The 19,211-nt window shown below is 38.1% G+C and overlaps 2 pseudogenes; both read left to right on the top strand.

Annotated features, from left to right (window-relative positions):
• Window positions 1-5,754, top strand: part of LOC138154606 (cytochrome P450 2A13-like) — an 11,750-nt pseudogene extending 5,996 nt beyond the window's left edge.
• A 44-nt stretch (window positions 5,755-5,798) lies between these two features.
• LOC138154396 (nucleosome assembly protein 1-like 1 pseudogene) lies at window positions 5,799-6,994 on the top strand (annotated as a pseudogene).
• The last annotated feature ends 12,217 nt before the right edge of the window (window positions 6,995-19,211 follow it).

Raw genomic sequence — 19,211 nt, 5'->3', positions numbered from 1 at the left:
TGTGTGTGTGTGTGTGTGTGTGTGTGTGTGTGTGTGTGTGTGTGTGTATGAAAGAGACAGAGACAGAGACAAGCAGAGAGAGACACATAGAGACAAAGGCAGAGAGACGGGAGGGAGTGGGTTGGGGAGGGGGGTGGCAACTGCTCCTCTAGCATCTAATCTCCCTGCTTTATGCTTGGAGATGTGGACATGACTATCCTTTGTAGGACCAGAAAATTGAGTCTGTCTCTGTCTATCTCTCTCCTGTCTCTGTCTCCCTCCCTCCTCTATCCCTATCCATCCTCTATGGATCCCCCTCTCCACAAGTGCACAACACGACTTCTATTTTTCAAGTTCATATCTTCCTCTCTCTAATGGTGCCTCCATGTATCTCTGGGCCCCTTTACCTCTGTGCTGGTCTATGGTCCTTTTTTTCTCTGCTTCCTCTTTACCCCTCTTGATCTCTCTGTCTTTGGTCTCTTTCTGCCTTTGTCCACTGCCTCATTCTATCACCGTGCTTCCTTATCTCTCTGCCAAAGGAATGTAAATTTTGATCTCTGAAACCTAGCAAGATATTTGGGGTTCATAGGCTGGATTTCTTGCTTAAGGACTATGCCTTAAACCCATATCACTCAAGCTTTCTTTGATTGTCCAACAACAGGTCCCTGGTCATGCCTCATTTGGTCATTGTTTGGGCTCTGATTGGCTCAGAGTGAATATAAATAAGAATTGCTTTTGTTTTGGCCAAAAAGCCTGTGGGTCTTCCCTTCCCAGATTGATTTTTTTTTACTAGATGAAAGAGGCCATCAACTGCCTCATTTCTTACCTAGCCTTAATCAATGATTGGACCTTGCCTCAGTCAGACTGAGACCTATTAAAGACCTTAGCTTGAAAAGGTTGTCTCCCACTGCACCCAGGGCCATCTCCAGTTGTTTTGATAGAGGTCTGACCACTGGACCCAGATGGCTGCAGAGGTGAAAGTGAGGCTGGTGACTTTGCACAGCCCTTCTTCACTTCAATCCAATTCACTTGCATTTCATGGCATTACCTCCCTGATGTCATGGTTCTGTTTAAAGAAAGGAAAAACCACAAAAATCCTTATCTCTGTATCTCTGTTGACCTGGGTGGGCTGTAGGAGCCGCCATTGACCCCACCTTCTTCCTGAGCTGCACAGTCTCCAATGCCATCAGCTCCATTGTCTTTGGTGATCAGTTTGAATATGAGGACAAGCAGTTCCTGTCCATGCTGCGTATGATGCTGGGGAGCTTTCAGTTCACAGCCACATACATGGGACAGGTCAGACCAAGACTTTCTTTCCCACCCACCAGGGTCTCAACTCACCTTCATCCCTGAATCCTCAGCTTCTAGTCTTTCTGCTACCTCCTGCTCCCTGTTTCTCAATCTGACTGCTCCCAATCTGACACTGTGCCCCGTCCTGACCACCCATTCTCCATCATGACCCCCATTCCCCATCCTAAACTTTCATCTTTCATGATGATTCCCTCCATTCTCCCAGCAACCCTCAGGCACTTTCTCCAGGCCCTGTATCCCATGACTCGTCTTGTGCCCTCCCCCAGCTATATGAGATGTTCTCTGGAGTGATGAAGCACCTTCCAGGGCCTCAGCAGCAAGCATTCAAGGATCTACAAGGACTGGAGGCTTTTATCACTGAAAAGGTCCGGCAGAACCAGGCCACCCTGGATCCTAACTCCCCCCGGAATTTCATTAACTCCTTCCTTATCAAGATGCAGGAGGTAATGAACCAATGGGCAAGTGAAAATGGAGGGGATGGGCTGAGATCTTAGACAGGGGTTTATTGATCTCTGGGGGAAACCCCAGACATTGGGAAATGGACTTCACAGACACTGGGCAGCAGGTTTCAGAGGTGAGAAGGTAGCCCTAGCAGGCATTAGGTGGCAAGACTCAGCCTTCCAGAGGCAAGGCTCAAAGGTACCCAGTGGCAGGTGGCAGGAAGCAGGTTCACAAACAACCCTGGGTCAGGCAGTAACCCAGAGCACAGATTCAGATATACCAAGCATTTCTGAAGGTCATTGGCAACTTGGGGGTAACATGGCAAAGAGAGCTAAAGGTAGAATGACAAATGGAGAAAGTGAGATACAGAGATGGGAGACACAGAATTACAGAAACAGAGACAGGTGGAAAGATGGAGATACAGAAACAGAGATAGAAAAAGGGAAGCAGACACAGGAAGACAAGGCTAACACAAAGAGACCCAAATAGCTGTTCCCCATTCTCCATGCCCCTTGCCCCTTCGGACATTCACAAGCTAGATATGAGGGCTGGGGTGATAAGGAATCTAATAATCTAGTCCCAGCAGCCTTGCCTAACTTTGTACATAAGACCTGAGGAAGTACTTTCCTCTCCCTGGGTCTCTGTCCCTTCATCTATAAATTGTAGGATGGAGGATATTAGATTTGTTGTCTAGGTCCTTAAGGGCAGAACCAGGAGCAATGGGAGAAATGGTAAAGTGAGGAATTTAGATGTCAGGGTGAAAACACTTCCTCACAATGAGAACTGTCCAAAAGTGCAATGGAACCCATAGAACTGGTGGGTTCCTGCTCTTTGGAGGTCTTCAAGCAGAGGCTGGACCACCACTTGTCAGGAAGCTTAATGTGAGGGTTTCTATGTCTGCTGAGGTCTCTCTCTCCCAGCTCTGCCATCCTGGGATTCTGGGAGGCAGCATACTATATTGGATAGGGCTGTAGACTCAGGAGCCACACATTCCTGGGTTCAAATCCCACCTCAGACACTTACTAGCTATGTTCCTCTGAACAGGTCCCAACCTCTCTGTGCCTTAACTTCCTGATGAGAGTGGTTGAATATGACAATTCTAAGGACCTTTTCTGCACTAAATGTGTGTTCCTCTAGATTCTGAGGAGAATAATAGATAAGTGTTTGGGTCCCTTAGAAATTATATATTCCAGCATACTCAAGTGCCTCCTATGGATTTCCCCTCTACCCCTGTACATTGATGGGACTAGAGGAAATTGAGTTGATGTGGGGGGGGGGGGAAGGAGGCTTTGAGGTCTAGAGGTGCAGCAAGTGTGTGTAGGTGGAGATGGAGGACCCTGAGGAGCCATGTCCACCTTTTCTTCCCAGGAAAAGAAAATCCCAACACAGAATTCTACATGAGGAACCTGACCATTACCACTCTGAGCCTGTTTTGGGGGGGCACTGAGACTGTTAGCATGAACCTCGCTATGGCTTCCTTCTGCTAATGAAACACCCAGAGGTGGAAGGTGAGCTCTCTCCCCTAGTCCCCTTAGAAATCGTTTGGTGTCCTGGGAGCTTCCCAGAACATCTTACACACAGACACACAGACACACACACATGCACTCCCACCCTTCATTATCATCATCATCATCATTCTCCACACTCCATCTGCTCCCTTGGGACTTCCACAGGATCTCTCTGATACTCCCACATCCTGTTTCTTCACCCCACTAACCACAGCCAAAATCCACGAGGAAATTAATCGGGTGATTGGGCGGAACCAATCACCCAAGTTTGAGGACAAAGCCAAGATGCCATCCATGAGATTCAAAGGTTTGGAGATATGATCCCCATGGGTCTGGCCCGGAGAGTCACAAAGGACACCAAATTCCGGGGCTACCTTATTCCCAAGGTAGGACTCTCTCACTCTTAGCTCCCCCAGCTCCAACACCTTCATATTTCTACTCTAGAATCGTCTCCATCATTGTCATCCTCTAAATGCTTTGGTATCTTCCTGACACCCGAGAGTTCCCCTATTGTCTTTTGCTAAATCTCTCCTCATTCTGTCTTGTGCCTCCTGGAAAATCCCTTGTGCCCTAGATTAGGACATCTGTCCATCTGTGTTACTCTGATTCCCAATCCTCCCTATTCTTCTTGAAATAATTTTGATATCCTCACTGAACTTGATCAGTATTTGCTCAGTTCATTGTGATTTATGGGTATCAGTGATTATAAGTAAGATAAATAGGATAGAATTAGGTTTAATTGTTATCATAACAATTATGTATGTTGAAATTAACTTATTATGTACCGATTATATTGCTTTTAGTTGGTAGATTTATACTACAACGATTTACATAGTTTGTTATTTAGGCCTGTATTAACCTGTGTTAGGAATGGATTGAGACTTATAGTATCATACCTCCCCAGCTCTAAGAGCAGCTATATACCAGAAAACATAGATTCTACATTTTACTTTGTTCTTTCTCACCTAATATCCAAAATATGCTGGTAAAAATTCCCAGAATCCTGTTACCTAGTCACTGACTAAATACTCATGATTGATGATGTGTGGAAAGCTTAATGCCTGAACTTTAGTAATTGATGGACATTTCCTTTGACCAGTCATTTAGACATCCTCCTTTGGAATTGACCAATGGAAGAATTGTACCACCTCATTCTATTTTTAGTGTTCTCTCATTCCCTATAACATTTACAACGTCCAAGCACCACCAGTCTCCCTAGTGGATTGATACATGCTCAGAGCTCTGCCTCAGTTTCCCTTTATTGCAGATTGGAAGATTGGATTTTTGTGGGCCCCATTTCCCTCTAATGGACCCTCAATTAACTTCTCGTGCTCCCAGTCTCTCTGTCTCTCTCCTCTCTCTCTGTCTCTGTCTCTTTCTCTGTCTTTTCTCTCTCTGTCTGTGTCTCTCTGTCTCTGTCTCCGTCTCTCTGTCTCTGTCTCTCTCTCTATGTCTCTTTGTCTCTCTCTCTCCTATTTGATCTTTTGGTCAAGTCATTTTACATCCTTAAATTCGATTATTTTTAATTTCCTCATTTGAAAAGAAGGAAGGGAACAATTATATATTAAGTGGCTACTGTGTACCAGTAGCTATGGTAGGCACTTTACAAATATCTCATGTGATCCTGCAAGGGAGGTGTAATGATTATCTTTGTGATGAGAAAATTGAGAGAGACTAAGACTAAGGAACTTGTCCAGGGTCATTGCTTGGAAGTGTCTGAATCAGAATTTGAACCTGGGTCTTTCTGACTCGAGGGCCACTATTCTGCACTGCACCATCTAGCTGCCTCCAAAATTCTGCAATATCCTCCTTTTCTGAATTAGCCCAAAAGAGTGAGCCTCAGTGCTGCTAAGTCAAAAGTGTGGTTGTGAATTGTATTTACACTACAGTGGCAAAGAGTTCAAAGGTCAAGCAATTGGCTAGGAAAAATGAACAAACACAGGAAGAGAAATCAGATCATAGAATCCTTCTTTGATAACAAAGAAGATCACAGCATAGAATCAGAAGACAACAAAGTCAAAACTCTGCATCAAAAGCCTCCAAGAAAAATATGAATAGTTTGTAGGCCATGGAGGAGCTCAAAAAGGAGTTTGAAAATCAAGTAAGAGAAGTAGAGGAAAAATTGGGAGGAGAAATGAGAGTGATGCAAGAAAATCATTAAAAACTAGTCAACAGCTTGGTAGAGGAGATAAAAAAATGCTGAAGAAAAAACACCTTAAAATGTTGACTAACTCAAATGGCAAAAGAGGTCCAAAAAATCAATGAGGAGAAGAATGCCTTAAAAACAGAATTGACCTTTTTTAGCGCCATCTGCTCAGGACACTGCCTGCTTCTCTTCCTCCTCCTTCATCTCCTCCTGCTGCCACCGCCCTGAGTCACAGCCTGAGCAGCTCTGGCCGCTTGGTGCCTGCAGCAGCCGCAGATCTCAAATATTCAGAAGTCTTACAACATGGCGGACATTGCAACAAAGAAACTGAACTTGACCAACAAGATATGGAAGATGTTGAAGAAGTAGAGGAAGAAGAAACTGGTGAAGATGCAAACAGCAAAGCTCGTCAGTTGACTATTCAAATGATGCAGAATCCTCAGATGCTTGCAGATCTTCAAGAAAGATTGGATGGTTTAGTGGCAACATCAACTGGATACATTGAAAGCTTGCCAAAGGTAGTTAATGACATGTGAATGCCCTCAAAAATCTTCAGGTGAAATGTGCACAGATAGAAGCCAAGTTCTATGAGGAGGTTCATGCTCTTGAAAGAAAGTATGCTGTTATTTACCAGTCACTTTTTGATAAGAGAAGTGAAATCATCAATGCAATTTATGAACCCACTGAGGAAGAATGTGAATGGAAACCAGATGATGATTAAGAGATTTCAGAGGAAATGAAAGAGAAGGCTAAGCCTGAAGAGGAGAAAAAAGATGAAGAAAAAGAAGACCCTAAAGGAATTTCTGAATTTTGGCTGACTGTTTTTAAAAATGTTGACTTGATCAGTGATATGGTTCAGGAACATGATGAACCTGCTCTGAAGCACTTAAAAGATATTAAAGTGAAGTTCTCAGATGCTGGCCAACCTATGAGTTTTACATTAGAATTTCACTTTGAACCCAATGAATATTTCACAAATGAGGTGTTGATAAAGTCAGAGCCAGATGATTCTGATCCCTTCTCCTTTGATGGACCAGAAATTATGAGTTGCACAGGGTGTCAGGTAGATTGGAAAAAAGGGGAAAATGTCACTTTGAAAACTATTAAGAAGAAACAGAAACACAAGGGACTTGGGACAGTTTGAACTGTGACAAAAACAGTTTCCAATGATTCTTTCTTCAATTTCTTTTCTCCTCCTGAAGTTCCTGAGAGTGGAGACCTGGATGATGACGCGGAAGCTATCCTTGCAGCAGACTTCGAAATTGGTTACCTTTTACTTGAGCATATAGTCCCAAGATCAGTATTATACTTCACAGGAGAAGCTGTTGAAGATGATGATGATGATGATGAAGAAGGTGAAAAGGCTGATGATGAGGAAGGGGAAGAAGAAGCTGATGAGGAAAATGATCCAGAATATGATCCGAAGAAAGATCCAAACCCAGCTGAGTGCAAGCAGCAGTGAGCAGTGTGTGCTGTGGCCTTGAGGATTACTGCACTGTCCCAGCCTAAACACAACTAGTAGTTAATTACAGCCTTATGTTTTGTATTTTCTTGGTAGAGTCAAGCAAACAATTTTTGTTAAAAAAGGAAAAAAAGAAAAAATGAATGTTTAAGGACCAGTTCAAACAATAGGTTCATTCTACCTAGCATTTTAATAAGTATAATTTCTGCTGGATATGTAGAATGCAGTGAATTCCCTAATGCATGTCCATTGCTACATAGTTCGGTTCTTGTGAAGTCTTTTGTCATGTAGCTATTAGACTGCAGCTTTGAAAATTATCCAAACTCTTATTTGAGACCAATATTGGTTTAGAAAAAAGAAATCCTTCTGAAGAACCAACCAAAGTATTTTTTCAGCCCAGTAGTTGAATGTGTTTGACTGCTTGCACTAGCTGTGCCTTCATTACTTTGTTAGAGAAATGCAGTGACTTGTATTAACTAGGAGACAAAGCATTTTGAAATTTGGTTTGAGAAGAGACTAATACACAGTTAAGAATTTCCAGTAAGACCACATCTAACGTTCGTTAACTGTCTGCTTGTTTATGGATTTTTGTATTTTAATGTGACAGTGATCTACAAAGAAACTTAGTCATACTATTAAGGTCATTGTTTACCACTGGGGTGTGAATAAAACCTAGTATTTTCAGAAGTTAGTATCCTCTTCTACTTGTGTAACTGTGTCCATTCAAACTGAAAGCATCTTTCCTTTTCTTAGTGGTACTGTGGTGCACCTTCATTGAAAATGATCACTTATACCATCTAATAGAAACCCACTGCCAGTTCTTTTGTTGCTATTTAAAAATAAATTACCAAACAGAATTTAGTCTTCACAAAATAATGTCTTACTTTGACACATTTGGAAGTTGACCTTGATAGTTGTAACTAATGGACATTATTTGGGAGAATGTACCAGACTTTAAAAAGCAGTCCTGCATCTACCAATATACAAGTGTGAATGAAGAACCAGTGGACAAAATTTTAAATCATAATAACCCTTTAAAGATCATTATTGTTAAAGTTAAATTTAACTTTAAAGTCTTGGGGTTGAAGTTAGGGAGAGTTCTATTCCAATTCTCATTCCTTAATATGTGAGTATATTATTTACTCATACTTCTAATCTATCCATATATTTAAATGGGTAGTATTGTTTACTTACCTAGCTCACAAGAATGTTGAGGCTTATTAATTTACATTATATAAAAATTGTTCTTGATCATTAAAAGGTCAGAAATTTTAACCTGTATTGTGCATGTGTTATATTTAGCACCTTGTTTGAACCAGGGGTATAATTTTCAGACTGGAAAACCAATGGCTAGTACCTCTGTCTAAGATTTGTACAAGAGACATTTTTGTGGCAGATCTTTGTGCTTCTGCTAGAATTAGGAATCTGCACTATATGAAAGCATCTGGGGATTCTGGATTTAATGACAGTAATGCATTCCTCTTCCAAGAAAGCTTAAAGAAAGTTGGGAAAGTAAGAGCCATACTAAAATACCTCAGGCTAATTACTGTTATTTGATTGGGGGGGGAGTAGAAGGGTTGATTTATTTCAAGACTTGATGGTGAAGTTGATGTCCATTAGTGAATTCTAAAAAAAAGGGAAGGCCAAGAATTTAAGATTATTATATTTGTTTCATTCTTATAGAGATGATATAACTTCATGTTTCCCCAGCATGATTTGGGGTAATATGCAGAAAACACTTGGTATTTGCATTGTGACATCCATTTTTCACTTCAGAAAATGTAATTTTATGACTTCTGGAAATCCTTAACTGAACACATTGAATTACTATATGAAAATTTGCTATGGAAAGATTTTTGCATTAAACCTCTTATTTGTCCTTTGTTATTTTTACTGTCAGGTTAATTTTGGTGATCTAAATTTAAGCTCACTTTTTTCTCTGTATCGTTTGATCACTTTTTCCTGCCTTTCTGTCTTTCTTCAACAGGTAGAATCCCATTTGAGTGAACTTTAAGGAATATCAAAATTGTTATGTTTTATACAACCCTTTTTGAAAAAAAAATATTGCTAAAAATGGAAGAGTAAATGGTTATTTGCTTTTACTTACACGAAACAATTGTCAGGGATATGCCACATTTGTGTAGTGACCAAATAATGGAGGAGTAGGTTTTCCAAAAGAAATGTTCCTAAATTCACTAGAACCTGAAAGAGTAAATAACACTATTCCCTTCTGCTGAAATTATATTTGATTGTATTCAAAGATTATTAATAAATTTTGACATGTTAAGAAAAAAAAACCAGAATTGACCAGAAGGAAGAGGAAGTTCAAAAGCTCACTGAAGAAAATAATTCCTTCAAAATTAGATTGGAGAAAACAGAAGCTAATGACTTTATGAGAAATCAAGATACTATAAAACAGATCCAAAGGAATGAAAAAATAGAAGGCAATGTGAAATATCTCATTGGAAAAATCACTGACCTGGAAAAAAATCCAGGAGAGATCATTTAAAAATGATTAGATTCCCTGAAAACCATGATAAAAAAAAGAGCCTAGACATTATCTTTCAAGAAACTATCAAGGAAAACTGTCCTGATATTCTAGAACCAGAGGGTAAAATAGAAATTGAAAGAATTCACTGATTGTCTCTTGGAAAAGATCCCAAAAAGAAAACTGCTAGGAATTTTATAGTCAAATTCCAGAGTTCCCAGATCAAAGAGAAAATATTGCAAGCAGTAAGGAAGAAACAATTTGAGTATTGTGGATACACAATCAGGATAACACAAGACTTAGCAACTTCTACATTAAGGAACTGAAGGACTTGGAATATGATATTTTGGAGGTCAAAGGAGCTAGGATTACAATCAAGAATCACCTACCCAGCAAAACTGAGTATAATACTTCAGGGGAAAACATTGAAATTAAATGAAATAGAGGACTTTCAAGCATTCTTGATGAAAACACCAGAACTGAACAGAAAATTTGATTTTCAAATACAAGAAGCAAGAAAAGAATGAAAAGGTAAATAGGAAAGAGAAATCATAAAAAAACTTATTAAAGTTGAACTTTTTACATTTCTACACAGAAAAACAATATTTGTGGAATTGTCTCAGTATTAGGGTAGTTGAAGGGAATATACAGGGTGTCCCTAAAGTCTGGACACACAGGAAATCTTATTAACTATGCATATTTTCAAGAAATGAAATGAATGAAATTTTCAACATTTTATTTAATTAGCATGAATGAGATTTCATAGGAAGACATAGGAGACACATAGGAAATCTCATTAATTCATTAAATTAAATTAATTTCATTAATATGGAAAATAGTCCCCAATAGCTAATGAAATTGTCATGGCTAAAATTTATGCTAATTAAGTAAAATGTTGTTAAAAATTTCATTCATTTCAGTTCTTGAAAATATGCACAGGTGGGATTGGAGCCAAGATGGCAGAGTAAAAGCAGAAACTTTCTTGAGCTCCTACTCCAACCACTTCCAATACCTGTAAAAAATGAGTCTAAACAAATTTTAGTGCTACAGAACCTACAAAGTGACAGAAAGAAACAAATCTGCCACTGAAGGCAGCCTGGTTGGTTGACAGGAAAGGTCTATCACACCAGGATGGGAGAAGAGTGCAGTACTGTAAGGGCCATGCTGGCCCAGACTGGTGGCACAGATCAACTCAGGGGAGTGAACCACTGGCAGATGTGGTAGTTTCCAGACTTCTCAACCCATAAACACCAAAGAGAAAGTAAAGGTCAGTGGAGAACTCTGTTGATCTGGTGAGAGAAGAGTACAGTCCAGCCCCTGACCCCGGGGCAGAGGAGGTGGCAGCAGCTACCTCCTGAACTCCAGGCCTACAGATCATGGGGGGACCAAATAGCTGACCAGAGGGCATTTTCAGGAATATCTTTGCTGGCACTGAGGAAGGATTCTCTTGCTTTTCCCTGCTTGGATCTGGGTCACAGTCTTGGGTGGTGGTCTTGGGAAGAGGAGCACTGGCATGGCAGAGCTTGTGATGGCTCTGGAGAGGCAATCCTCACACTTCTGAGGCAGGTGCATAGAAGAAGCTCTAACAACATCTGTGCAAAACCCCAAAAAATTCAGACACAGCATTCTCCACTCTGGAAGCAGAGTTCCACAGTGGCAAAGAGCTCAAAAGTCAAGTAATTGGTTGGGGAAAATGAACAAACACAGGAAAAGAAATCAGATTATAGAATCCTTCTTTGATGACAAAGAAGATCAAAACATAGAACCAGAAAAAGACAACAACATCAAAACTCCTGCATCAAAAGCTTCCAAGAAAAATGTGAATTGGTTGCAGGCCATGGAGGAGCTCAAGAAGGATTTTGAAAATCAAGTAAGAGAAGTAGAGGGGAAATTGGGAAGAGAAATGGGAATGATGTGAGAAAATCATGAAAAACAAGTCAACAGCCTGCTAAAGGAGACCCAAAAGAATACTGAAGAAAATAATACCTTAAAAAACAGACTACTCAAATGGCAAAAGAGGTCCAAAAAGCCAATGAGGATAAGAATGCCTTAAAAAGCAGAATTGGTCAGATGGAAAAGGAATTTCAAAAACTTACTGAAAAAAGTAATTCCTTCAAAATTAGATTGGAGAAAATGGAAACTATTGACTTTATGAGAAATCAAGATACTCTAAAACAGATCCAAAAGAATGAAAAAATAGATGGCCATGTGAAATACCTCATTGGAAAAAACCACTGACCTGGAAAATAAATCCAGGAGAGATAATTTTAAGATTATTGGACTATCTAAAAACCATGATTACAAAAGAGCATAGACATCATCTTTCAAGAAATGATCAAGCAAAATTTCCCTGATATTCTAGAATTAGAGGGTAAAATAGAAATTAAAAGAATTCACTGATTGCCTCTTGGGAAAGATCCTAGAAAGAAAACTCCTAGGAATATCATAGCCAGGTTCCAGAGTTCCCAGGTCAAAGAGAAAATATTACAAGCTGTCAGGAAGAAACAATTTGAGTATTGTGGAAACACAATCATAGCAGCTTCTACAGTAAGGGACTGAAGGACTTGGAATATGATATTCCAAAGGTCAAAGGAGCTAAGATTAAAACCAAAAATCAATTACCCAGCAAAACTGAGTATAACACTTCAGGGGAAAATATAGACATTCAATGAAATAGAGGACTTTCAAGCATTTTTGATGAAAAGACCAGAATTGAACAGAAAATTTGACTTTTATATAAGGTAATTTACCCTATTCTACCTCTCCCTTTCTACTTCTCCCAATATATTCCTCTCTCACCTCTTAATTTTATTTTTTAGATATCATCCCTTCATATTCAACTCACCCTGTGCCATCTCTCCATATATACATATACACACATACACACAGAAAAGTTGACTTTCAAATACAAGAAGCAAGAGAAGCATGAAAAAGTAAACAGGAAAAAGAAATCATAAGAAACTTATTAAAGTTTAACTATTTATATTCCTACATGGAAAGACAATATTTGTAACTCATGAGACTTTTCTCAGTTTGATTAGAGTGGAAGGGAAAATATATGTGTATATACACACACACATACATATATGTATGTATAGGTGTGTATATATGTGTGTGCATGTGTGTATGTGTTTGTACATGTATACATAGACAGAGGATACTTAATAGAATATTTGACATATAAGATCCCATAAAAATATAAGGTACATATCAAAGACTAAATATAATAGGCTCAAAAAGAACAGGCTGGTTACCTTTTATATGAAGAAATGTAAAACATATGTCTAAGATTGCTGTTAGTAATTGGGTAGTTAATGAGAAAGATTGGGGTAGACCTTAGTATGATATGATTTTTCAAATTAAAACCATTTAGGAATAGGAAAAATAAAGTAATCATTCTATACAAATAAGGCGTAAAAGGGAAGAACTGACAGAGAAATTAGATGACAGAAGAGGGCTGGTAGTTCTGGAACTCCACTTTCATCAGGAATAGATTTAAGCAGGAACAATACATATGTATGCAGAAGTATATAAATATCTTCTAAATTTAGAAAGAAATAAAGGGTTAAAGAGATGGGGGGAGGATAATGGAGGAATTTCTAGACTGGAGGGCAAGCAAATAGGATAAGAAGGGTAATAGAAGTGTTTTTAGATTAATGGCAATGGAAAGATAAGGGAGGGATTCTTGGAGTGGGGTAACTTAAATAACAGGAGGGCAAGGTAGCAGGTAGAAGTAAAGTAGAGGAGTCAGGAGGGATAAGAAATAAGAGATACACACAAACATAAAGATCAGCAATAGAATTAATTAAGGGAAAAAGCAGGGGTAGTAATCACAAAGTTAAAGCTAAAATAGATTTAATCATAAGAGAAAAATAGAAAAACTACACTCTATGCCAGCCATATTGATCAATATTGTTTTAGAATATTTAAAAATATTAGACAATATAAGGTTGGAATATTGCTGTGGTGTAGGAAATGATGAGTTGAAAAATATGGAAAGAGACACAGAGGACAAATAAGCATAATATGGTCTTACATAGATGCATATGAATGTATATGTCTATATATGAGTATCATTATGGATATCTAAGTGTATGCATGTATATGTAAGTGTACATATGTGTGTATATGTGTTCTACATCTGTGTGTATATATATATGTATATGTGGGTGTGCATGTATGTATATGTGTATGTATATATGTATGTGTATATATCTGCACTTAATTGTATCTTCTTGGGGGGAAGGAGAAAAAATAACAAAATAAAAAGTGACAGCAAAGAACAAAAGAAACTTACAAAGAAGCAAAGATGAATACCTCTGAACACAATATATAGTATTAGTATTTATTATATAGGTTTTCTTGAAATGGAAATTTATTGTTGAATATTTTTAATATTCTCTTATATTCTGCTGCACATGGAAAGTTCTTTTGGTCTTTTAATTTTTTATTTAAGTTTATATTATGTTTCTTTTTCTTTTCTCATTGTGTGTTTAAGTTTTTCTATTTAAATTTAAAATACATTAACTAAAAAATTAAAAGGTACCATAGACAATGAAGTAATGTCAATACTAAACACATATGCACCAAGTGATATAGCATCCAAATTTCTAAAGGAGAAGTTAAGTGAGTTACATGAGGAAATAGTAAAACTGTACTAGAGGGGGACCTCAACTTTCCCCTCTCAGAACTTGATACATCTAACCACAAAATAAGCAAGAAAGAGTTAAGTAGGTGAGTAGAATTTTAGAAAAGTTAGATATAATATACCTCAGGGGAAAATTGAATGGAGAAAGGAATGTGCCTTTTTCCTCAGTGATACATAGCACCTACACAAAAACAAACCATATACTAAAGCATAAAAACCTCACAACAAATTTAGGAAGGCAGAAATATTAAATACATCCTTTTCAGATTATGATGCAATAAAATTATATTTAATAAAGGACCATGGAAAGATAGATCAAAAATAAATTGGAAGCAAAATAACCTAATACTAAAGAATGGGTCAAAGAACAAATCATAGAAACAATCAACAATTTCATTAAAAACAATAACAATAATGAGACAACAAACCAATATTTGTGGAATTCAGCCAAATCAGTACTTGGAGGAAATTTATATCTTTAAATGCTTACATCAATAAAATATAGAAAGAACACATCAATGGACTGGGCATGCAACTAAATAAAAAAGCAAAAAATAATTAATAAACCACAAACACTAAATTCAAGTCCTCAAAATCAAAGGAGAAGTAAATAAAATTGAAAGTGAGAAAATCATTGAACTAATAAATAAAGCTAAGGAAAAAACCAATAAGAGATAAACTTTTGGTTAATTTCATTAAAAATATCCAGTATCAAAAATGAAAAGGGTGAATTTGCCACCAGTGAAGCAGAAATTAAAGCAATAATTAGAAGATATTCTGCTGAATCGTATTCCAATATATCAAACAATCTACATGAAATGAATGAAGTGTGTGTGTGTGTGTGTATGTGTATAGCCAGAGGAACAGAAGAGGAAATAGAATACTTAAATAACTGCATTTTAGAAAAAAAAAATTTGAACAAGCCATCAATGAACCCCCTAAGGAAAAATCTCCAGGGACAAATGGATTTATAAGTGACTTCTACCAAACATTTAAAGAACAATCTATTCCAGTACTATATAAACTATTTGGGAAAATGGAGTCCTACCAAATCATTTTTATTACACAAATATGGTGCTGGTATCTAAACTAGAAAGAGCCAAAACAGAGAAAGAAAATTAAAGACCAATTTCCCTAATGTATATTTTTTGCAAAAATTTTTAACAAAATACTAGAGAGGGGTGGCTAGGTGGCACAGTGAATAGAGCACCAGCCCTGGAGTCAGGAGGACCTGAGTTCAAATCTGGTCTCAGACACTTAACACAAAACTAGCCATGTGAACTTGGGCAAGTCACTTAACCCCAACTGCCCTACTTTCCCCCCTCCAAAAAGCAAAAAAAAAAAAAAAAAAAGAAAAGAAAAGAAAAATCTAAAAAAAAAATACTAGAGAGGCACTTACAGCAAAATAGCACAAGGAATATTATACACTATGACCAAGTGGTATTTATACTAGGAATGCAAGGTTGGTTCAATATTAAGAAAACTATGAGCATAATTGACCATATCAATAATAAAACCAACATAAATCATATGATTATCTTAATAGATGCTGAAAAAACTTTTGACAAACACAGCAAGCATTCCTGTTAAAAACACTAAAGAGCATAGAAATAAAGGGAGTATTCCTTTAAAATGATAAGTAGTCTCTACCTAAAACCATCAGCAAGCATTCTCTGTATTGAGGATAAGCTGGAGACCTTCCCAGTAAGATCAGAGGTGGATTGAGGATGCCCATTATCATCACTATTATTCAATATTATGCTAGAAATGTTAGTTTTAGCAATAAGAGAAGAAAAAATGAAAAGATTAGAATAGGCAATGAGGAAACAAAAGAATCATTTAAAGAAACAGAGTGCAGGAAAGGAGAGCTTTGGATGAAACCCAGATCTCTTGACTGGGGCACTTTCTACTTTACCATATTTCCTGTCCACCCCTCAAGGGTTTTCCCCTGGGTCATCCTTTAGTACCTTCTCCCTGAGGTTCCACCTGGGAAATATTGGCTGGGACCTCCCTGTTAACCCCCTACTCACTCCCCCCCCCCAGTTTAGTAAGAAGTATGGGCCTGTGTTTACTGTCTACACGGGTCCTCAAACACTAGTCATGCTATGCGGCCACAAGGCAGTGAAGGAGGCACTGGTCAACCAGGCAGATGAATTCAGTGGCTGGGAGGAAGGGGAAGGGGGGAAGATGGCCTCCATCGACAGGAACTTCCAAGGTCATGGTGAGAGATCTCACTTCTATAAAGTATGCTGACTGTCAAGTGCTTATGATTCAATTCCCTGCCTACTACTCTATAGCCTCAGTGTAAGGTGCAACCTTTCTCCAATACTTCCTAGAATCAAGAGAAAACTGGCCACCACTCTAAAATTAAAGTTTCCTTCATAGAGGTTAGGTGGGGCTTGGTGGGGGGCAGGCATAGAAGTGTAAGGCTTAGAAGAGGGGAGAACCTTTGATTTTCTGTCTCTCAACACTGGACATTTCTTTCCATTTCATTTCATTTCCCATTTCAGATATACCCATGCCCTCTGTCTATGTATATCCCTTTTAAATGTTGTAATAATGATAACATTCTCAAAAGTTATAAGTGTCATCTTCCCTTGTAGGGATGTAAACAGTTTGCCTTTATTAATAACATGTTGCTGTTTTTGTCTTTCCTGTTTACCTTTATATGCCTCTCTTGAGTCTTGTATTTGAAGATCAAATTATCTGTTTAGCTCTGATCTTTATATCAGGGAGGTTTTGAAGTCCTCTATTTCATTGAATATCCACCTCCTCCCCTGAAATATTATGCTCAATTTTGCTGGGTAGTTGATCCTTGGTTGTAATCCAAGCTCCTTTGCCTTATGGAATATTATATTCCACTCCCTCTGATCTTTCAATGTAGAAGCTGCAAGGTCCTGCATAATCCTGACTGCAGTTCCATGATATTTTTAAAATTTCAATTTATTTATTTATTTTTAGTTTATAGTATTCAGTCCCACAATTCCTTGAGTTCCAAATTTTCTCCCCCTCCCTTTCCACCCTCCTAACCCATGGAGGCATGGAATCAGATATAAGTTCTACAAATACCTTCACATTAAACATTAGTCAAATTGTAAAGAAGTATTATAACCAATGGAGTGAACAATGAGAAAGAAGGAACAAAACAAAACACAAAAGAGAGAGAGCGAGTAATTTGCTTCTATCTGCATTTGAACTCTGTAGTTCTTTCTCTGGATGTGGATATCCCTTTCCATCATGAGTCTTTTGAAGTTGTCTTCATTGCTAAGAGGAGACAAGTCTATCAAAGTTAGTCATCACAGATATGATGTGTCTGTAATTGTGTACAATGTCCTCTGGGTTCTGCTTCCCTCACTCAGCATCAGTTGATATAAGTCTCTCCAGGTTATTATGAAGTCCATTTGTTCCTCATTTCTTATAGCACAATAGTATTCCATTACATTCGTATACCACAACTTGTTTAGTCATTCCAAATTGATGGGCATCCCCTTCATGTCCAATTCTTTGCCACCACAAAAGGAACTGCTACAAATATTTTTGTACATATGGGACCTTTTCCTACTTCCATGATCTCTTTGGCATACAGCCCTAGAAGTGGGTCTTCAGTGTGTCAAAGGGTATGCACTTTTTTTATAGCCCTTTGGGTATAGTTTCAGATTGCTCTCCAGAATGGTTGGATCAGTTCACAACTCCACCAACAATGCATTAGTGTTCCAATTTTTCCACATCCTTTCCAGCATTTATCATTTCCCTCTTTTTTGTCATCTTAGCCAATCTGACTGGTGAAATGTGGTACCTCAGAATTGTTTTAATTTGCATGTCACTGATCAATAGTGAATTAGAGCATTTTTTCATATGTTTATAGATATCTTTAATTTCTTCCTCTGAAAATTGCCTGTTCATATCCTTTGACCATTTATCAATTGGGGAATTGCTTGTATTCTTATAAATTTGACTCATTTTTCTGTACATTTTAGAAATGAGGCCCTTATCAAACACACTGGTTGTAAAAATTCAGTTCCATGATATAGAAATTGGTTCTTTCTGGCTACTTGCACTGTTTTCTTTTTGACCTGATAATTTTTAGAGTTAGCTACAATATTCCTTAATGTTTTCAATTTGGGGTCTCTTTCAGGAAGTGATCAGTGGATTCTTTTGACGACTATTTTATATTCTGGCTCTAGGACCTCAGGGTGGTTTTCCTTGATGATTTCCTGAAAGATGCTGTCCAGACATTTTTTCATCATTGTTTTCAGGTAGATCAATAATTTTTAAATTGTCTCTCCTATTTTCCAGGTCAGTTGCTTTACCAATGAGGTGTTTTATGTTTCCTTCTATTTTTCCATTCTTTTGTCTCTATTTGACTGATTCTATGATATCTCATAGAGTCATTAGCTTCCACTTGCCCAATTCTGATTTTTTAATGAATTGTTTCCTTATATTAGATTTAGTACCTCCTTTCCATTTGGCCAATTCTATTGTTTAAGGAGTTGATTTCTTCAGTGTACTTTTTCCCATTTGGCCAATTGTATTTTTTAAGGACAGTCAATTTTTCTACAGTCAATTTTTGTCCTTCCTTTTCCAAGCTATTGACTCTCTCTTGCATACTTCTCATTTCCTTTCCCAATTTTTCTTCTACCTCTCTTATTCGACTTTTAAAATACTTCTCGAGCTTTCCCAATAAGATTTTTTTGAGCTTGAGATCAGTTTGTATTCCCCTTTGAAGTTTTGGATGTGGATCTGAATTTATGTCTTGATCTTCCCTGTCCCAATAATAAGAATCTATGGCCATTGTCCATTTCTGCTTTCTGTTCATGGTGTTTGCCTATTTCTTGGCTTTTAAAGTTGATCTATCCTGGGGGTGGAGCCAAGATGGTGGCATAGAAGCAGGGAAACCCTGTATGCTCCCTCCATAACTACTTCAAATATCTATAAAAACTGACTCTAAACAAAATTTAGGACTACAGAACCCATAAAGTGACAGAGAGAAACAAACTTCCTGCTGAAGGCAGCCCGACAGGTGGACAGGAAGGGTCCATTGCAGCACACTGGGAGGAGAGCCCAGCCCAGTGTCAGCCTGTGGTTTTAGCCTCAGGGCACCGCAACCAGCCACCAGCTGGAGGGACTTAGGGAGAGTGGATCACCAGCAGCTGTGGTGGTTTCCAGAATTATCAAGCCATAAATGCCAAAGACAAAGTGAGAGATCAGTGTGGACTTTGTGGGAACAG

This window comes from Petaurus breviceps, unplaced genomic scaffold (genome assembly GCF_028583685.1).
Source record: "Petaurus breviceps papuanus isolate PSGF00001 unplaced genomic scaffold, PetGlider_PUasm1.0 91041, whole genome shotgun sequence".
NCBI classification, from domain to species: Eukaryota; Metazoa; Chordata; class Mammalia; order Diprotodontia; family Petauridae; genus Petaurus; species Petaurus breviceps.
The sequence above is the reverse complement of the archived record's forward strand: the minus strand, read 5'-3'. Positions and strand labels throughout refer to the sequence as shown.